General features: G+C 32.5%; 1 long non-coding RNA gene across 3 annotated transcripts in view; it reads left to right on the top strand.

Moving 5' to 3' along the window:
• Positions 1–2,949: 2,949 nt before the first annotated feature.
• Positions 2,950–20,172, top strand: part of LOC117123940 — a 46,424-nt gene continuing 29,201 nt past the window's right edge. The window contains exons 1-3 of one of the 3 annotated variants that reach the window (XR_004447906.1): positions 2,963–3,065; positions 8,759–8,798; positions 10,468–10,564. This is a non-coding gene — a long non-coding RNA (uncharacterized LOC117123940). Of the gene's footprint in view, positions 3,097–8,758; positions 8,799–10,467; positions 10,565–20,172 lie in introns of all 3 variants that reach the window. The other 2 variants (XR_004447907.1, XR_004447905.1) reach the window with 2 other exon arrangements.

Genomic DNA, 20,172 nt, shown 5'->3' on the forward strand with positions numbered 1-20,172 from the left:
GCGCAGAATCGCATCGCCGGACGGACGTACTCTTCGTGAAAAAGTTTCCCTCCATTAGTGGAAAAGGAAGGGCGCCTTTTGCGTCTGGATATACTTAGCAACAGAAGGGCGCCCTGTACGTTGGGCACAAAGTGTGGGAAACTTGCATGGTTAAAAAGAAGGGCGCCGCCTACGTTGGGCACGACTTCTATCTTGTATTTCTAGTATCTTTGATTTTACTAACCGAACCCTAGATGAGGAGAGCCTTGCAACAGCGCAAAATATCAGGCTGTGTAACTTTGTGGTGCCTCTGTCCTACCGCTTGCCACCCGATTTTTGTTCATGATTATTTTTGTAACCTTTTCGGAAAGATAACGAAATGCTGTTGCATCATCAATTTTATATCCAATCCCCGTTCATGTGAAAATATCATTTACCAATGTATACATTTTAAAATCAATAATATACTGATGCAACTGACAAACTGTCAAATTAACTCCTGGTAAAATTGAATAAAATGCAGAAATGCCTTGGCAAAGTTGTGCTGAATGTATTTGTCGGAAGTGAAATATGTAATACATTTACTGTATTTACAAATGAATAACAAAAACTACTTTGTAATGGTTTTGGCAACTGTTGATGTATGTTATGAAGAAGCAAGGTCAAACAAATGCACTAAAAAAGAGGTTATAAAAATTACTAAGAACATTACACGAGCACCGAAAGTGTAAGATACAGTATATGATATTAAAAACGCTCTCGCCTCATGCGCCATAAACCACGCTCGTGTACCTAAATACCACATCTCTCTTATAAAACCGATACACACTTCATGAGAAAGAAACGATAGAAAACTTATCCATTCAACAACTTTCATAAGACTTGTGAAAAGTGCACCCAAATACCACATCTCTCTTACTATAACACCGATACACACTTCATGTAAAACGATAGAAAACATCTATTCAACAACTTTCGAAAGACTTTCTTGTGAAAAGTTGTTCCACTAGCAACTACTCTCTCAATGCATTACATGACTGTGAATTATAGGACTACAATTAAACAGAAACCGAAACTTCTTTCATTGATGAACATTCTGTCTGTATGATATTCACGAGTCGTAAATTAGAAACTAAAGCCTACCATCAACCAAACCACCATCATTGTGTGGGAATCGATCATCGAAGTTGATATCTAAAGCCGCCTGATGGATTTGATTGACAGCTAATTCTAAAGAACACATACAAATTGTCAAAAATATTGAAGAGTATTGTTGGAACATCGTTAACTCAGCACCGTGTCTGTCTTCTCGTTGCATCCGCATTTATATCTAGTGATAACAAATTTTCAGCGATAAGGATTTATATTAAAATTAGTATTTTTCAATTACAAATAGATAAATGGTAGTAACAATTTGCTTAACTAAGAACATGATGTTATCGTACCAAGTATAGCTCTTCAGTTGTATGAAAAATAGATGCCCCTGGTGGGATTCGAACCTGCGACCTCCCTCGCTATCAGGGCGACTATCATACCAAGACCACTAGACGTTGAAAGGTTATACTTGATACGATTATAAATAGGGCATATAGCATCTTAACGGTTTAAAGAGAATTCACTCGGTGTCAGGATCTTAGCCCATTATTCTCTCTTGGCATGCCGCTAACCTGTTTTTTTTTTTTTTTTTTTTTTTTTTTAATTTTTTTTTTTTTTTTGCTTCATTATTTTGTCTTATTTAATGTTTTCTGTATATGCCGAATATATAATAAATAAATAAATAAAACTATAGGTATACGCGCAGATCTCCGTGGTCTAAAGATACGATACAAAATCTTATAAGAGTTTGTTTTAGACATAGACCTATCAAACAAATCATGCATCTTTTCAAGTCTCTTTAAAGTCGAAATGACTCACGCATATTGTAGGTCTATTTTTTTTCTATAGATACCATTAGTATTACTTATTTTGCTACCATATAAGCCATTCTCATTCTTAGTTAATTGTTTAGTCTAATTATGGCTTTATAACTGCTTTCCCTCCGTTTTCTTTAGTAATTGTGTAAATGACGAGTAGATAATAAACTGCACGGTAGGCCTACCTGCTGTGGAATTATTTTCGTCCCTTTATAACAGCCGATAGCAAACATCCATCCAACGCTGACAGATGTCTTGCATTAATATTTAGAAGTGCAAATAAGACTTTCTTGAATGTGTCAGTGATCTAAGTGAAATTATAAATTGATTGATTTGATTAAGATTAATCATGAACTAGAGACCCGTGCACGAATGATGTCGCACGTCGCCCCACATTCTGAAATTGCTGATTGTCGTCTTGACAACGAAACAAAAAAATAAAAAAGTAGCCTTGATTATTTTGAGTAAAAATTGACGTCGTATTTAATTTTGGTCCATATAATTTGTATATAAATAATTATTAATGTGACGTCCTGAACCTCCCATACCTTTTTGGTAGCAGCAGCGTAAGCTAATTCATTACCCGGAGACCACCCACTCATGATTTATGTGTGTTTCGTGGGTGTGTCGCTATTCTGGATAGTTTCCTTTTTTTAGTCGAACGATCCTAAAATACTGTAGATCCGTAAGGACGATATGTTGAAAAAACAATAGGGTGGTACTGGGATTTTATATAGTTTTATACAGGGAACAGTGAAATTACAACTGTTAAATTTAACTGTTCCCTAGTTTTATAATACCAAAGTTCTACTATAAATTAAAACAACAAATCGGCAACAGATGTAAAGAAAAAAGTCTGTATCTAAATTGTTAACATATCCTGAAAGTGTCCAGAATGAAAATAAATTCAAAACATATTAATATAAACGTAGAGGAACCTACAAATAATCTAGCCTTTCTACAATAAGGCTGAAGTACAGTGTATTTCCATTTTTTGAGGCACCATAAACGTACAGTGCCTGTTAAAAAAAAAAAATCATAAGCGCCCTCTCTAGTAGGGAAACGTTTTTCGGCGCTAAAGACGTTCTTAGCGCGCGGGAGCTGAATTTCGGCTTAAGTAGGCCTAGTGTTTTTTTGGGGTCTAGTTTTCCAATCAAAGATTACAGAATGGAGGTAATATCAAGAGTCATCATTTTTGTTATAAGTATGTAATTCTATAAAAACTACCTTTTCGGAAAATAGGCCTAGGCCTATAGATGTTTGTTATTAGCCTAGGGTATGTTATATCAAAGGGAAGGAAGTTTGAAGGCCTTCTGTAGCACGCGGACCTGTCAGACCCACCTGCTTGAGTGGCAGGCCGCTTGTCGCTATTTTATTTTGATACTTATCCCTCCTAAGTTTCCCTAGGCCTATACTCTAGAAGATTAAAGATTTTATGTTTGCACGTGTTATTGTTTTTTTTGTTCTAATACATTAGGCCTAGTAATTTGCTTGCGAATGTTTAATTTGACTAGGCCTAGGCCTATGAGTATGAACCAGCAAATTTTGTTTAATAACTCCGTATTTGTAGAGGGCTATCTTGACTCTTTGTATACGCCTATGGCAATTTGTTCTCCATCCTGATAGAGGAACTTCCATACAAAACAATAAAAATAACTTGCTTTAATAATAAGTTGTTATTTGACCATGAACAAGATATTGCATCTTTATTAAAGACCCCACAATAGTCATACAGTAGAGGGTGACCTATAGATAATGGCATAAAGTTAGCTGTTATTCAGACTCTTGCTCATTATACATGAAATAATTGATATTCTATATTCTGTACTTATTGTCATTAAGAGGGTTAGAGATTTTGTTAGTCATTTAATCAATCTTGCATGGTGTTACAGGACTTAAACCCATATTATTAAAGCCCCATTCCCGGCAAAATTTCAGTTACGAAAAATCTAATTTTTGTATAATGTTATAAAGATTTATAAATATATACGGAATTGCTAGTTTAACTGAATTTGGACATTCCTAAGAATGAAAAAAATGTAAAATAAGACTGAAATTTGATTTTTTGTGTTCCTCACAAAAAATACATGTGGATGAATTTTTCGTGTTTGATTTTGCGATAGGTCGTGTGAAGAAATATAGTAGGCGCCGAAAACATTAGCCTATCCAACACTGCTAGGCTAGGCCTATCCTTACCTCCATTAAGGTTCTGTTATCACACATAAAAATGGCCGACATGATATTTTCCGTTGCTAGTATTGGCTCTTGTGAAATATAATATTTCATAGGAATTATTTCAAATTTGTTAAAAAACTGATTCTGACCGAGATTTTGACACTTAAACAAACATATCTTAGGCCTAATCGAACGATCGCATTGTGCAAGATGCGAAGTACAAAAATTAATCCCATTAGAGAGGGCGCACTTTATTGACCAAGTAGCATTACCCAACAAATAGAAAATACGTTTAAACTTAAGTTAAAACGATATATTTTAAACTCTTAGCCGTTGTTTATTGCAGTTTTATTGAGCTATTCTTATTATTACATTGTTTGATTTTTATTCTATATTATACTATATTATATTACATTATATTATATTAGGCATAAATTAAACTTCTATTTTGAATTTTCATTATGTAAGTCAATTTAATACTTTTAAGACTTGTTATGAGGATTGTATGTTATTATTATTATTATTATTATTATTGTTGTTATTGTTATTATTATTATGTTGTAATGATGTTGTTTGTACTGTTTTTTGATTTTATTAAAGAGGGCCCCTGAATATCAGTTAACCTACTGGGCTAAACTGGAAGGGTTACCCTCTTTAAAGATGGTTGAAATAAAATAAAATAAAAAATAAACAATGATCAATCTTGCCCAATTAGTATACAATAAAAAATTACTTGGTTCTTAGTTCCTTGAACTGTCATTTTTAGTCTGCATTCATGAATCTTTTGCACCACAATTTCAAATTTCCAATTATATACTGGGGTTTCTGCATACAGAATTACATAATTACCTGTATTGTTTTATTTATCAGAAAACATCAGTTTTCAGGAGTCATTTTTATTCTCAAATGCTTAAATTTATATTCGGTTTGATATCCAAAGGACCACTCAAGGAGAACATAAATTATTAATTGAACCATCGACTGCCACTTGCAGTGCAGATGAAATATAGTTTTAGGAAATACTTTGCAACAGGTGTGGAATAGGTCTGTTTGTATAAAACAATTATAGATTGTCTCAAATCCGGCCACAACAAATAAAGAGCATAACAACACACTGAATCAAGTACAGTAAATTACATGTAAATTAGACAGTTTTCATTGATATAAAGTTGGAAAATGATTGCTTTAGACCAGGGACGTTCTTCAACAGGATGTTATATTTTTATAAATCATAAATTATTAGCTAAATATTCCAATGTGGTCATTTGGAGGTTTTAAAAGTAATTATGGCTGTTAACAAATATTATACTATTAAAATCTGGAAAAACCCCAAAATACTGTAAACACATGGAGTGGTAAAGGATCAAATACCAATATTAAATAAAACCGATCAAAACAACTTACATTTTTAAATACAAAACTCTTTAATATCTATGGTGTATGAAAAATATACTTTGTATTTATGCATTTGGTAATTGAGAGGGAAGTATAATTCCAATTCTAATTTTTAATTGAAATGTTATAACTTTCTAATTTAGCAATTGAAATACTGTATTGAATTTTTTTTAGTTTACTAACTAAACACAGGCAGTACATCTTTTGATTTATAATGTAGAGTGTATTATTATTATTATTATTATTATTATTATTATTACTGTATTATTGTTACAGTATTATTATTCTTATTTTATTATTTATTATATATTACCATATATGACTCCCATATAATTATATAATCCCAATTTTAATTTTGAATTGAAATGTTATAACTTTCTCAATAAAATTTAGCAATTGAAATACTGTATTTAATTTTATTAAGTTCATTATTAACTCTAAACACAGGCAGTACATCTTGGGATATTTTTAATGCAGAATTTACTATTATTATTATTATTCTTATTATTATTATTATCATTATTATTATTATTATTATTCATATCTTATTTAGTAGATATTACATATGACTCATCTAAATTATTTTACATTATATTGATGACTCATTTTATAGTTATTGATAATGATCATTATAGTTGGCTTTATACAGTGATTTCTACATAAGCCATCAGTATTTAATTCCTAATTTAGGTATATGTTATTTATAGTAATAAGTAGGTTATTAGCTAGCTACAGTAATCAAGACTCGGCTAGCCAATGGCCGTGATCTCCAGACTGCACTCTTGACATTTGTTTAGTTTTGTCTGATCCCTGGTGATTATGAAAATTTATGGCTGATAAACAATACAGTGTGCAAACAGTAAAGGTTGAATATATTAAAGGGTTCACAATATAGTGTATGATAATTTTATGCATTAAAATCATGCAGATACCTACTTTTTAAAACTTTTTGAGCAGTACTGTAAATATAGTATTTCTGCAGGCCTTGCCATTTTTTTGAGGCATTATGCAGCTCTTACCATGGTGAGAGGCATACATACACACACTACACCATTTATATAACGCTATTTCATGAAGGTCAGAGCAATTTTTGCCTTTTTGTATTGTTTACCAGGGTTCGAAATAACACTGGTCCGCCGGCCTATGGCTAGTAAAATGCATGGTGGACCTGTTAATTATTCCAATAACAAGTCTGCATGACCAGTTAAAATTTCAATGAAAGTCTGACGAAATACCTAAAGTTTTACTCATTCACCTCTTTACGATGTCTTTACAAAATATTTCACAGATAATGTCAACAAGATCGCTATTTTCTGTTTATTGTCATGTTAATGTCAGCTACGAACAGCCTTGGGCTCAGTCATTCAAGGCGAACAGAGGAATCCATGGCTAGACGTACAGAGGGAAATCACCTTCTCCGCATGTTACAGCGACAAGGAGAATTTGATTTCCGTCTGTGTGAGCACCGTGAAGTTGAAACATCCATGTCATGTATCCATCCCACAATGCAACGTGGGACAAAAAGTTAATAAACAACGCAACGATTTCCGGACGAAATACTGTGAATGAACTGTTTGTACAAAGCATAGTCCCAATAGCGTAGCGTTGTCATGGAGATTATCTATTAATTAAAAGGACACACCAGTAAAATGTTATATAAAGTGATAGTTACGCCTTCCATTGTTTTAATAAAGTGCATTATCGCCTTATGAATACTTAAAAATCGATTGTAATCAACCTGAAATGAAAATGGAACTCAAAGCAATTGTTTCTACGACGGCTCTTTTTCAGTAGACGTTTAATTCGGATTTGGTATGTCATTAGATCCATATATCAGTCTTCATGTAAAAATTTTACATTATGTGTTTGCTTATGACCACTGTTATTACTTAAACATCTTCCAATAAAATTGTACAACACTATGTTTCACATGGTGAGTTTTTAATCACAACATTAATACACTTCGTATAATGTAATTATAGGGAAGAAAATTCAAGTTATATACTTAGATTTATGACACTTGTTGTTTTTGCTGTAGGTAATGATTAAAGTAATGGATTTAGATATGACAGGAATCTATTTTTGTCAAACCACTTTAAACATTGCAGCTACATATTTTTAAAACATTTTGTTTTAATTCAATACAGTAATTCTAAGCTTCACAATTTAATCATTATAATGCATCTTTGCCATCATTTTGTTTTAAACTAGTTAACACCTCTGGTTTAATGTGAATACAATTACTCATATCAGTGTTTTTCATTCCAAAGTTCCATTGATTTATAATTATTTTTCTCTTAAGACAGGTCTATGTATTTTTTGCTCCAAAGAAAAAAAATGACTTAAAATGTATAATAGTGTACTTGAAGTAGCAGTCTGGGATGTTATAAGAACTATACCACTGTGAAAAATAAATACATAAGTACTGAAAGTAACTAGATTTTCTTTATTTAATTTCACTTTATTCTGGATTTGCATTCAGAAGTACTCTGTTTATTTTTCAATCTCTGCCCACATTTTTAAACATACTGTACTTCCAAAAAATATCTTCTACATTTTTTGATAGGAATATCTATCATCTTTTAATGGTTAGATCTGAAATTCTAATATAGAAATTTATATTGCAGATAATCTAAAAAATGCTTGCCTCTTCCTGGTTACAATGGTTGTATTTTCAGCTGTTTGAAGGTTTAACATTTCGGGTGGAGGCCAGCTGGAGGTAAAGCCCTGGTGGATCCAGGTGACTTTACCACTATCACTTAGAGAACCTGGGAAAGTTTGGTAAAATTTGTTGAGATATTTTAAACATGGTTTAAAGCCAAAAAATACATTTTTTTGTCTGCCAAGTTATACTGTAGCTGATTGGGACTTGGCCTCTACCAACAGAGGTAGAATTTTCCAGCACTTCTGGTGGCACGACCACTGCCTGGTCACTTGGTTCATAAACATTGTACACAACATGTACCATCTCTCCAATCTTCTGGCGAGTATTCCAGCTAGGCAGAAATATGTTCTTGGTGACCTCTTTAACAGTTTTCCTGATTGTTCACTGTAGCACTGAAAGTAGCTACTGAATATAGTGATTTGTAAACAGACCCAGAAGCAATTTAACACCTTATCAATGTTTGATACACTATATCACTTGTTATTGATATTGCGCTTAAAAAAAAAAAAAAAAAAAAAAAAAAAAAAAACCAATTTGACCCAGATCTGATGACTGATGGTAAGTGGTTAGTTGCCCAAGGACACAATATTGAGGAGATTGATATAAATTGAAAATTTGTGGTTGGTTTCAGAGAAATATATTTATAGAAATCAAATCAAGAAATTAGTTCGGTGAGTATGAAAGTTAATTTAATTTGAAATATTTGTTGTCTTAATTTATATACGTTTATGTAATTGTAAATAAGTACAAATTCACAGGCTTTGTAGACCAAGATAATGTGCTGCATCAATTAGGAAAGGTACACTGAAAATATATTTTCATGAATAAAAAAAGTAAATTAGTAAAAAAATATTCAGTCAATATAAAAAATATCTGGAAAAGTAAATTAAATGGAAATAAATTTTAAAAAAATTATATAAAAGTCAATCAAAATTTTAATTTTTAAGATGTCTTTAAAAAAGAGATTTGCAACTTTATCATCATAATTATCATTGTCATTATTACACTTATTCTATCCCCCATCCTTATTTTTCTATACTCATCACCATCGTACAGAGTTGTCATTTTCATTTCTATCATTGTCATCTTGGTTATCATCTTCAGTATCATTTCTATCAGGCCAAAAAAAAAGGCATGCGCCTGTGCGATGTCAATGTTTTCCTGGAGGAAAAGAGGGATTTGGCGATGATTGTTTACAGGCGGTCACATCACCTAACTTGAGTATACAGTGCGATAGGATAAGATAATCTTATGGTTGCGAAAACAACCACCCACTTTTAACGTGACAAGTAAATGGCTAGAAAAGGCAATACGATTGTTCAAAATAGTGTTTATTTACTTATCCTAATGTTCTCCTTGGATTGTATGCTTTGAAGTGATTCTTTATAAACATTAGCTGGCTCTAACATCGCAGCGTAGTTCGCAGGTCGAAGACCATCATGCATACCTAACCATGCCATAGATGTGCAGGGGCCTAGGCCTAACATTTGTTGAAAAATCTCAATGTTTGCGGCCAGTATCCTTTACAGCATTAGCAAAACATTAAGGCAAAATTCCTAAGTATAATTTCCAATCACTTTCGTATAGTTTACTGGGAATTATGATGATCTTTACAGCAATAAACAAGGGACAGCCGCGATAGCAATCTCCATGTAAAACACCGCTGTGTCAGTGGATTGTATATCCAACACCCAAGTTAGGTCATGTGACGCCCATCGCCAAATCCCTCTATTAAAAAACAAATTTAAAAAAGGAAAGTTTTTGGCTCCATACAATCAGTAGTTCTATATATTGTATACAGATAGTATTTTATAAAGGTAATTTTTATGTTCAAATGCAGAAACATTTTATTTCCAGGCCTGATTTTTATCATCATTATCAACTCATCTCTATCATCATTCATCTTAATCACTGGCCTTCACTTAGCAACATTTAAAAAATGTATCATACTACAAAGTAATACTTGTACTATGAAAAACGATATAACGATTGAAGGATGCAGTAAATGAGGTCTCAGACTTTGTAATAAAGCTTCATTTATGTTTTGATGTTTGTCTTTTGCATGTGTCTGAATTGGCTTTGTTTTATGGCACGTAAAATCATTGAAATTTAAAAACAGAGTATTATGCAAAAAGTACGCCAAGATGGTCCATGCTTACCATACTAATCAACTGCTAGTTCTTGCAATTGTCACAATTTGCTAAGAATAAAGCTGCTCCTGAACCGACCCAGATCTCCACGACTCGCTAGCGACTGCCGTGAATGCATCAATAATTGCTCAAATGATAACGATTCAATTTTAATTATTAATTCAGTTTTTAAAAGTATCTTCCTCTTAAGAGTCCTATAGGCTGCCTCCTGCGAAAAGCAAACTACGTGGGGAATATGAGTACCATCCATAATGCAGCATTATGCAAAATCCAATTTCCTTGCATTGGTAAGAATTATATATTTTTTTTAATTAGCTTTTTTTTTGTTTCAAATTTTGAAGGAGATTTCTGTGCTGCAGGTGGTCTCAATTTCATGACGAAATTATATCTTAGAATTAAGTCCATGAGATATTTGTGTTACTATTTATAATTATTCTGCTTCTATACCCTTGCTAAGTTTATTGTCCATTTAATCTTTAAATGCTGTATTATATATCCATTTGTTGCCCTATTTACTGTATTCAAACTGCCAATCAATAAAATATATTTTATAAAAATGTAAATAAATTACTGTAAGTATTTATATTATTTAAATTGATCACTATTTATAGTATTAAATTTACATTTATGGCTGGCTTTGGATCGAGTTGTACACAATACAGTTTTTTGCAATAATTGTTTACACTGATGCGATGAAACATAACTGTATTAGTTTACTATCATTCATAAAAGACAGTCTTTTTTGCTTTTTTAAAATTTCAAGTAGCTAAATTAGGTCAAGAAAATTTATATCTTGCCAATGCTTTCATAGACCCTATTGGCCGGTATATCAATGTTAGAATTAAATAAGTTTTGAAATCAGTGAGACCTCAATTGGTTTCTGATTGGAAGTTGGTTAATATTTTGGTAAACATTTGAATAAGAAATTAAATAATTTAATTACATTTTAAGATATTTATTTCAGATTTTAGACAGTACATTTAATGAACTGTATAAATAGTGCTTTAATATAATCTATCTGCTGCCACCAATGTACATAATCATTATGTTATTAATTTCTGTCGGGAACTTTTGTAAACTCTTAGCACTTGAAGTTCATATCGCCTCATATCGCCTGCCATCTTTCCCTATGAACTACATCTGAAACGAAGCTAAAGATACCTTTAGGCAGAGTTTGATGGTAGTTTTTCAATTTTGCTAATGGAAACCAAATACAGGACTTTGCTTGAACCTGCAATATATCAGCAACCTCTAATCATATAAAGTAAATGTTAAATAGCTGTCAACCACTCAGCAGTGTTATCTATTGCTGTTTTCATTTGTTTTTTGGTAAGAGCTGGTCTGGGTTAAGTATATAATATCAATGATATCATTTTCAACAGGTTCTTGGGTAACAATAATAAATGTAGGAATTAATAAACCGCTCTTTACCTGGGGATACAAGGTAATAATTATTAGCGCAATCTTTGCCTAATAATAGAGCCTTTAGTTTGTTTCTTTAGATACAAATAAGAATACTAATAATACCTTTAGAAGTTGCTTTATCTTTCTGAACCTGAACCTAAATAACAAATAATTAAAAATGGTATAGCGCCATCATCCGTCGACTAAATAACATTCCTGGCGCTTTGCCAAATTAACCACACTATGAAATAGACTTTATGTAATGGTAATATACCTTTTAATGTTTACCAATCAATATCTGTGTGTTTTTGTACACAATAGATGCAGAAGTTGGATGAACATAAACAATTTGTAAAAATGTGTCAAGCAACACAACGAATACACACGCTTAAAACATACACCACTTTCTTTTACCTAACCTCCCTCCACGTATGTACCGGTTTAGATGAGGTTTTAATAATTTTAATTTAATAAGCATGTTTATTTTTAATTAAATATTGCTGGTTTCTTAGTCTTAGAAAATTATGCCTTAGTGGGGATTGACAATTTAATCTACAGGGAGTATAGCACATACAGTGGCAGATATAGCCTCGCAAGAAAGAGGAGGGGACTGTTTCTTATAATACTGTATTTGTGTTGCATTGTACATACCTTTGGGTTAGGGAAAAATTAATGTTTTGTTGGTACTCGGGGAAACGTACGAAGTACATAAATTTTCTGTGGCATATTGGAGTTATACAAAATGAAAATTGCTTCATGTACTGTTAAATTAACGATAAACCTACAAAAGTATCATTTAGATGCTCTAAGTCTGAGTTCCGCAAACCTTTTACTTCACGGCCTATTTACGATTCCAGGCACCAAGCCGTGGCCCAGCAGCCCGGCTGCGCCAGGGACCAGCATACCAAATCCTGACAAGAACTTTTGATCATGAAGTCTCCATGTATATACAATATTTTGACATCATTATCTGTTCTCTTAGTGATAAAATTTATTTTTATACAAATTAAATATTATTTCATTAAATAAATAATACCGTACATTTGTGGTTCCACTCCCCACCACTTATATGTATTTTTATCTTTAGCTCATGACCCATCCCATCATTCCTCCATACTGTATTTACTCGATCTTACAGGGTTAATACTAGACGATAACATAGTGTCTAGCTCCCGAGGGACCATAGGCACAAAAAACCGCTTATAACTTTAAATAGCATGCATCATCTGGCACTTTAAGCATTCGCTGTAACAATGAAGCGCCTTTATTAACCCTCTGGATACCGGATTCTTTTGTAGTGCAAACCCTTGAATACCGGATTCTTTTGCAGTGTAACTAGGTTTTTTGCATTTTTTGAGTATACATTGTTCTGGTGGATTTTTGGGAACTTTCTGCAAATTATACAGAAAAATGTTTCTAAAAACAAAGAAAGCTTATAGAATAAGCTTTCATTTGATGTATAATTTATATTTTTAGGATTTTTTTTCATAATATAATATAATATATAATATAATAGAAATGACAGAAAAATGCTACATATAAATCGTCAGCAAAAACAAAAAAAAAATAAATTATAGCCAAAAAAATATAAAAACAAATATAAAACATTCCTATTCCACACAGTTATATAATTTATTTACCCAACCATCCATAAATATAAGCACGATCTTTCCATTCAAAAGCAACGACCACCCTCACATTTCTAGGCCTAGGCTCATCTTCATCTAGAACATCTCCACCGTCAGAACTGCTTGAAGCCCCACCGTCATCATCGCTATCAGGCACGTCTAAGTCTCGCACATCTAAAAACTCACTTTCATCGCTGTCTGAATCAAAAATCAGGTCAATCGCTTCATCAGCTGTGTACACATCTTGTGCGGTCATTTCGGAAAATTTTCGAAATTAATAACGATTTCAAATTGATATTTCTAAACATTTTTATATAAGCGCATATGAGTTCTTCACAGATTTCGAAATAAGAAAGCTTCACGCATGCGTGTTTAAAATTTCTGACGTATTGCAGCTAAAATAAAAACAGAAGAGCGATTTGAAAACCACCTATTTTTTAGTCACTAAATTTCGATTGCAGTCGAAAATGGGAATTCTCTGTTTGAGGTCAATTTCGACTACAGTCGAAGACGGTATCTAGAGGGTTAAAAACTATTTTCTCCATGATGAAACGTCTCTTTGTTATTTTATTTAAAAAAAATTTTTTTTCCCGGATGGCGGCCCTCCAAAAATGTTTCGTGGCCCAAATTTGGTCTGCGGACCATAGTTTGCGGAACGTCGCTCTAAGTGATAATAATAATAATTGTAATAAACAATCGTTTAACCATGCCAGTACTTGATTATTTCACGTTATTAAATTCAGCACTGTTAAAACAATTTAAAGTGGATTGTTTATTTAATTTTATAAATTATAAATCCGCCATTCTTAAATTGAGAATCCTTATGTATACCCACCATCCACAGAGCTCTGGCAAACTATTTTATACCTCTATATCATTCCGTGAATAAATAATTCTTTGTTGACTTTAGACTGGATATGATTGGTGAACTCATTTTAAAATGATTTATAATTTTATAAATTATAAATCCGCCATTCTTAAATTGAGAATCCTTATGTATACCCACCATCCACAGAGCTCTGGCAAACTATTTTATTCCTCTATATCTTTCCGTGAATAAATAATTCTTTGTTGACTTTAGACTGGATATGATTGGTGAACTCATTTTAAAAGTAGGGCAGTTCATCAAAATAATATTTATGGCCTTGAAGGTTATTTTCTATTAAATTCTGAAAGTATTTTCTTATTGGTTTCGGTTTTATTTTAGGGTATGTTTTTTCATCTGTTTATTGTGTTTTAATTAGTGATTTTTCCCTGCAGAAATGCTGATAACAGAATCTTGATTTAATGAATTTTGTGTTATATATTGAAATTGAGATTAGTTGATTAAATTTGATTAATTAATGAAATGGTGACCATGAGAACTTAATACCCTTTGTAGTTTTAAATGTAAACTTAATTATTTAAGTGATTCATTTTACTTTTAAATTAGTCATTGTATTACATAATATTCTTTTGTAATTCTAACACAAATGTGACTATTTTGTATGCATCAGAACTTTACGATTTTGCTGCACTCGAACATTTTGGGGCTTGCATAGTCACTGTAGGGATTGTGAACTCTCAGATTTCTTTGTGACCTGCAAAAAATGTTAACCTTTTGTTGATCGAGTGATGTGGTTTAGGTGCTTGTTCTACATTCCCATTGACATGGGTTCAAGTCCTGCAATATGGACCTGTAAATTTGTTGTTTAGATGTCTACCTTCCAATCGCAGAGTCCTGGGCTTCAATCCAACTATGTTAAAGTAGAGATGTAGCTACTAACTAATAACATACGTGACTAAACTGCCAGTAAGATACGCCCTCTTCTGTGCATTATTTTCAGCTTGTTGGATTTTAAATGAGATTCTTTTTATACAAATATAATGAAATTTAAAGGCATGGAAAAACCCAGAATCAGCAAGCAGAATATTGCAATGAATAATATAATTGAAATGTAACAGAAGAGGAAAGAAAACGTAGCCTCCACCGGTACTCGAAACCGGGACCTTTCGCATACATTGTAAATGTCATAAACACTTCCCCATGTAAGGCATTCTGGTGGTTCAAACGCCAGTAAAGTGTAAGTTCCCTTCATTCTTTAATGTAGAGGCTTGATTTCCAATCCCAGGGTCCTGGGTTCAAATCCTGCAATGTTAATGGAGTGGATCCTTTGTTTTTGGTTAAGATACTTGCCTTCCAATCCTAGTGTCCTGGGTTCAAATCCTGTAATGTTGATTGAGTGGAGCTGTTGCTTGGTGGCTAAGATGCTTGCCTTCCAATCCTAGTCTCATGGGTTCAAATCCTGTGATGTTGATGGAGTGGAGCTGTAGCTTGCGGGTTAAGATGCTTACCATCCAATCTGAAGGTCTTAGGTTCAAATCATGCGATGTTGATGGACTGGAGCCTTAGCTTGGTGGTTAAGATGTTGACCTTTCAATCTAGGGTCCTATGTTGATATTCTGCAGTGCTGTTGAGTGGAGCTCTAGCTTGCAGGTTAAAATGCCCAGACACCAAATGTCCAAAAAAAAAAGTTTCCTTCGTGCACATGTAGTGGGGACCACTAGTTTATCTGATTAAGCTGACCTGCTCCGTTGGACACTTTCCAAAGATCTTGGGTTCAGCTATCAGTTGGTTGATTGATTGATTGATTGATAGATTTATTGAGGTTTTCTGTTTAACATGAAATCATTATGTTCATGATCTGAACTATGAAATTATGATTGATAGTTTAGAGTTAATAAATGTTGGTATGATGTGTGAAATTGAATGAGGCGATCAAAATATGATCAGGGATATTTTGTTGAAATTAGACATTATGAAAACAAATTAAGTGAGGAATACTATAGTACTGTACCAGCATATATAACAACCTTGGTTTATGTAGCCTAACTATGAATTTAATGCAACAAAAATTATATTTTTACAAAGTTGGTGGTACATTTATTTTTCTACATTATATATACTTAAGAAAAATATTTATTGTATATAAAATTGCAATTGAGACATTCAAATTTTCAAATGGAAGGTCATTTATATATGGAAAATGTAGCAGGTAGGTCATTTATATATGGAAAATGTAGCAGGTACAAATAGCATTCTTCTTGTCTGCTAAAATATTTACATATCAAAATGCAAGAAATTGTTGAAGTTTTGAGTAAATAGAACTGTAGGAATCATCTGGCAAAGAAATTGAAGATGAATAAAATATGAACTATAAATAAGTATTGTTGCCCTAGACTAGACCTGTAGGCATAATTTGTTAAAGATTGACTGGGCATATTTTGTTGATCTTTATTTGTTGAGCTATATTTTGGTCTAGTAGGATCTAAGTATGTTTTTTTTTAATTTTAGCATATTTCAGAATTTGAATCTGATCAGTCCTTGGCTGGCTAACAATTTTTGTTCCCAACACTATTTTTGTATACTGTGTAAAAATACTATTATAACTATAGTAAATTTACCCAGTTCATTAACATACCATGGGTAGTTAAAAGACCATCAAAATGACATTTAAAAATTGCAAAAATTCTGGATAAAATTTTTTTAAAAAGCAATATTTGTCTTGGCTATGTCGTCAAAATATAGATGTTACCCGTAAAAATGATTAATAATATAAAGGAACATTTATGTAATTGCATATTACAATAAACTGCCTCTGTGTACTTTACATTATTTACCCCCGGTCGCTGGACCAAACTCCTACCTATGGAACACATCCTCAGCCCTTCCTGAAACACAATTCCAGAATATAGTATATATGTAAAACAAATATGCTAGCAATAATTTGAAAGTTTTATGATATGAAAATGATATATTTCCTTGTATCCTATACTCATGTTCTTCAATAGAGTGCTGATAATTCTAAGAGTGACATCTAATAATTGCATTATGAAACTTCTGTATTGTAATAAATTTTTGCCTGGAAATGTCTAAGAATTCTGATTTATTCTCGTTTTTAGTAATGAGATGGCATGTTTGAAAGCATCTCAATAAATCTCCAAGTGAATGAAGTACATCTCTTAAAGTTAGTCCCCAGAACTGTAAAGTTTGACACTATAAATGATCTTATTGATGCTAAGAAGAAAAAATACTTGCAGTTATTTAAATTGTGACATTTAATATCAGTGAGTTATTTGATTGTGTTTGTTTTTTTCTCACTTCTGCTGATTAAATTATTCTTAGGCAGATAAATATTAGCTTTAATCTTACTTAAATGCAATTTTCTCAAAAAACTGAGAATATAGGTTCTATATAAGAGTACACTGTACTCTACAATCAGTTGCATTCAAGACTGTATGGCTATGTAATTAAAGGCCAATTTGTGAGTCAGAAGTAGGTCTGTATACACTGTAGATGTTAAATACCATTTTTAAAGCCCTGTTTAAACTATCAAGTTTTATTTGACAAAAACATGTGACATGCCTAAATATGGTCATGATGACATCATATCGTGACCATATATAGGCACATCGTGACTATATATGGGCATACATCAGTTTTTTGTCAAAGAAAAATTTGTGTTTAGAGAGAGCTTAGGATTATGCTCTAGACAAATGGTTCATTAAAAAATATTAGAATATTCAGTACAACTAGAAACACTATTATATTTAAAATGAGACTTCATATGGAGCATCATTCTGTGTCTGTCTAGTAAAAGTTAACTCATGCCGATGACTGATGGTAGGCTGACCATCACTGATAAATCTGACTATGCCCAGTGGGGCTCACATTTATGGGGTATATTTGTGGGGGCTTGGTAGCACAAGTGTGGGAAATAACCGGTGTGAAATTGGTAGTCAAAGTCCCTGGCCCGTCCTATGTCAAAGTGTCACAATTTCCCACACGATTTTAGTGGGGATTTTAGCTACTGTAGACTGCGTGTTAAGCCCCGTGCTAAGCCTACAGTTGGTACATAGCCACAGCAAAGATCGCGATTGGACGGAAAACTGTTCACCATCTGGGAACCAGTACAAATATTGCGCCTTTATAGCATGATTGAATGGCCCTTTCCTGTGTTTAGAGCACAGTGCAATTTTGTGTAATTAATAATAACAATAATTTTCAGTAAAATACGTAGCACTAAGTGTTTCATGTCGTAGCACAAGTGCCTGTTGCCCCCTTGGTTGGTTGGCATGCAAGCACCCCCTCCTCCCACTCTTTATTTGGTATGCAAGTGGGCTCCCCAGGGACCATTCTCAGTGCTAGCTGGACTTGATGGCATAATACATCAGGAGTGTCAATCAATCTAACAACTGACCATTCAGGACAGGGCCATTCACATGCATTATCCTTCAAAAATGTATTGTCCCACAAATGCATGTACAGTATATGTATGTTTATACTCTTGTTTTTATGTGACTTTAGCAACAATATAAAAAGCAACCCCTGGGAAATCGGTAATTTTTAGGTGTAACAATGAACATTGCAAATTGTTTTACAGATTGTCTAACGTAGACAGAAAAACAGGCTTTTCTCCCAGTTTAAATACCGACAGATTTCTTATTCCTTACAAACAATAATTGAATCTGTTATTTTTGATCTATTTGTTTCTTCCCTATAATAGTCAATGCTTTCTGAATAGTGAGAGTACATTGTGTCTAACAAAATTACTAAAAGTAATACTACAAGTATACAGTATAACTCCCCATGTACCATCAAAATCAACTTCTAGTATTTCTGATATCTGTTTTTCTTCTAGCTAATAGTGTTTTGATATGGGAGAATTGTATTTCATATCAAATCAAATACAGTGTAGAAAGATTACAAATGGCGTTATCTTGTCTGTTTTCTTCACGTTCACTCTCGTACCATCATGGTCAACAATTTCAACAAGACGCACGATAACCTTGAAATACGAAATGCCAGGGGGACAGTTGATATCCTAGGGGCTTGTGGCCTGCTTGGCCTCCACTGAATGCGTCACTGTCATTAGTGTCAGCACAACTGGCCATCATCCGTCTTAGGTTTTATAAACGTTTTATGAAAGTCGACAAATCAAAGTGAAAAGCTGCGGAAAGTGTTAAATATTTTGAACAATACGGTTTTTTATGTCAGATAGTCGTCTGTCTGTCTTTGATATATTCGGTGAGCTCAGTTAGAAAAACGGTTTCCTTTTCAGTCTTGTCGTAATTGTCAATGTGTTTTTATCAAATGTTGGCAGATTTGACATTGACACTAAGAAACAATTTCCAATCACTTTTCAATTCGTCATGTTTCAATTCTGTTTTTGTTCCTGTTTTTAAAAAGATATATCAAAAAAGCATAACAACATACATTGTTAACTTTAGACATACTTTCAAAGTTTTTTTTTTGTGGTGCTACAACAGTTTTAAATATCAATTAAAAGTTGTTAAGGTGTACAGAAATATACAGTACATCTTTATCAATTATGACTATTTAATTGTTGTTATTATTATTATTTAGTTGTGCTTATTGTTTAAAGATGTATTGTCCTATGAAAAATACCAAAAAAATCATAAAAGTCATTTTTGAAATTAACTTGCCATTTTGAAGTTACACAAAAATTATCAACTTGAACAAAGAAATTAGTGTATTTAAAAAATGTTTACCCATAATTTTACAACGAAAAATCATAGAAACACTTCCAGTCACTAGAAGTGTTCTATTATTATTATAATTATCCAGTTTAAAAATCTGGGTAGTAATTTTTATGCTCAAGTTAATTTGTATGTTAATGCAAAATGCATGTTAATTTCAAAATTATTCTTTTAATGTTTTTGTATTTGTATTTTCAAGGGAATATACATCTTTAAAAGGAGTTGGTAAAAATAATAATCAAAACAAAATGAAGAAAATTATTTAGCACATGCAGTTGTTTTTACAAAAATAATTGCATGGGATAAAATTTTTTTTTTTTATA

Source organism: Anneissia japonica, unplaced genomic scaffold (genome assembly GCF_011630105.1).
Source record: "Anneissia japonica isolate Jap-2015-1 unplaced genomic scaffold, ASM1163010v1 scaffold287736_len1891122_cov214, whole genome shotgun sequence".
NCBI classification, from domain to species: Eukaryota; Metazoa; Echinodermata; class Crinoidea; order Comatulida; family Comatulidae; genus Anneissia; species Anneissia japonica.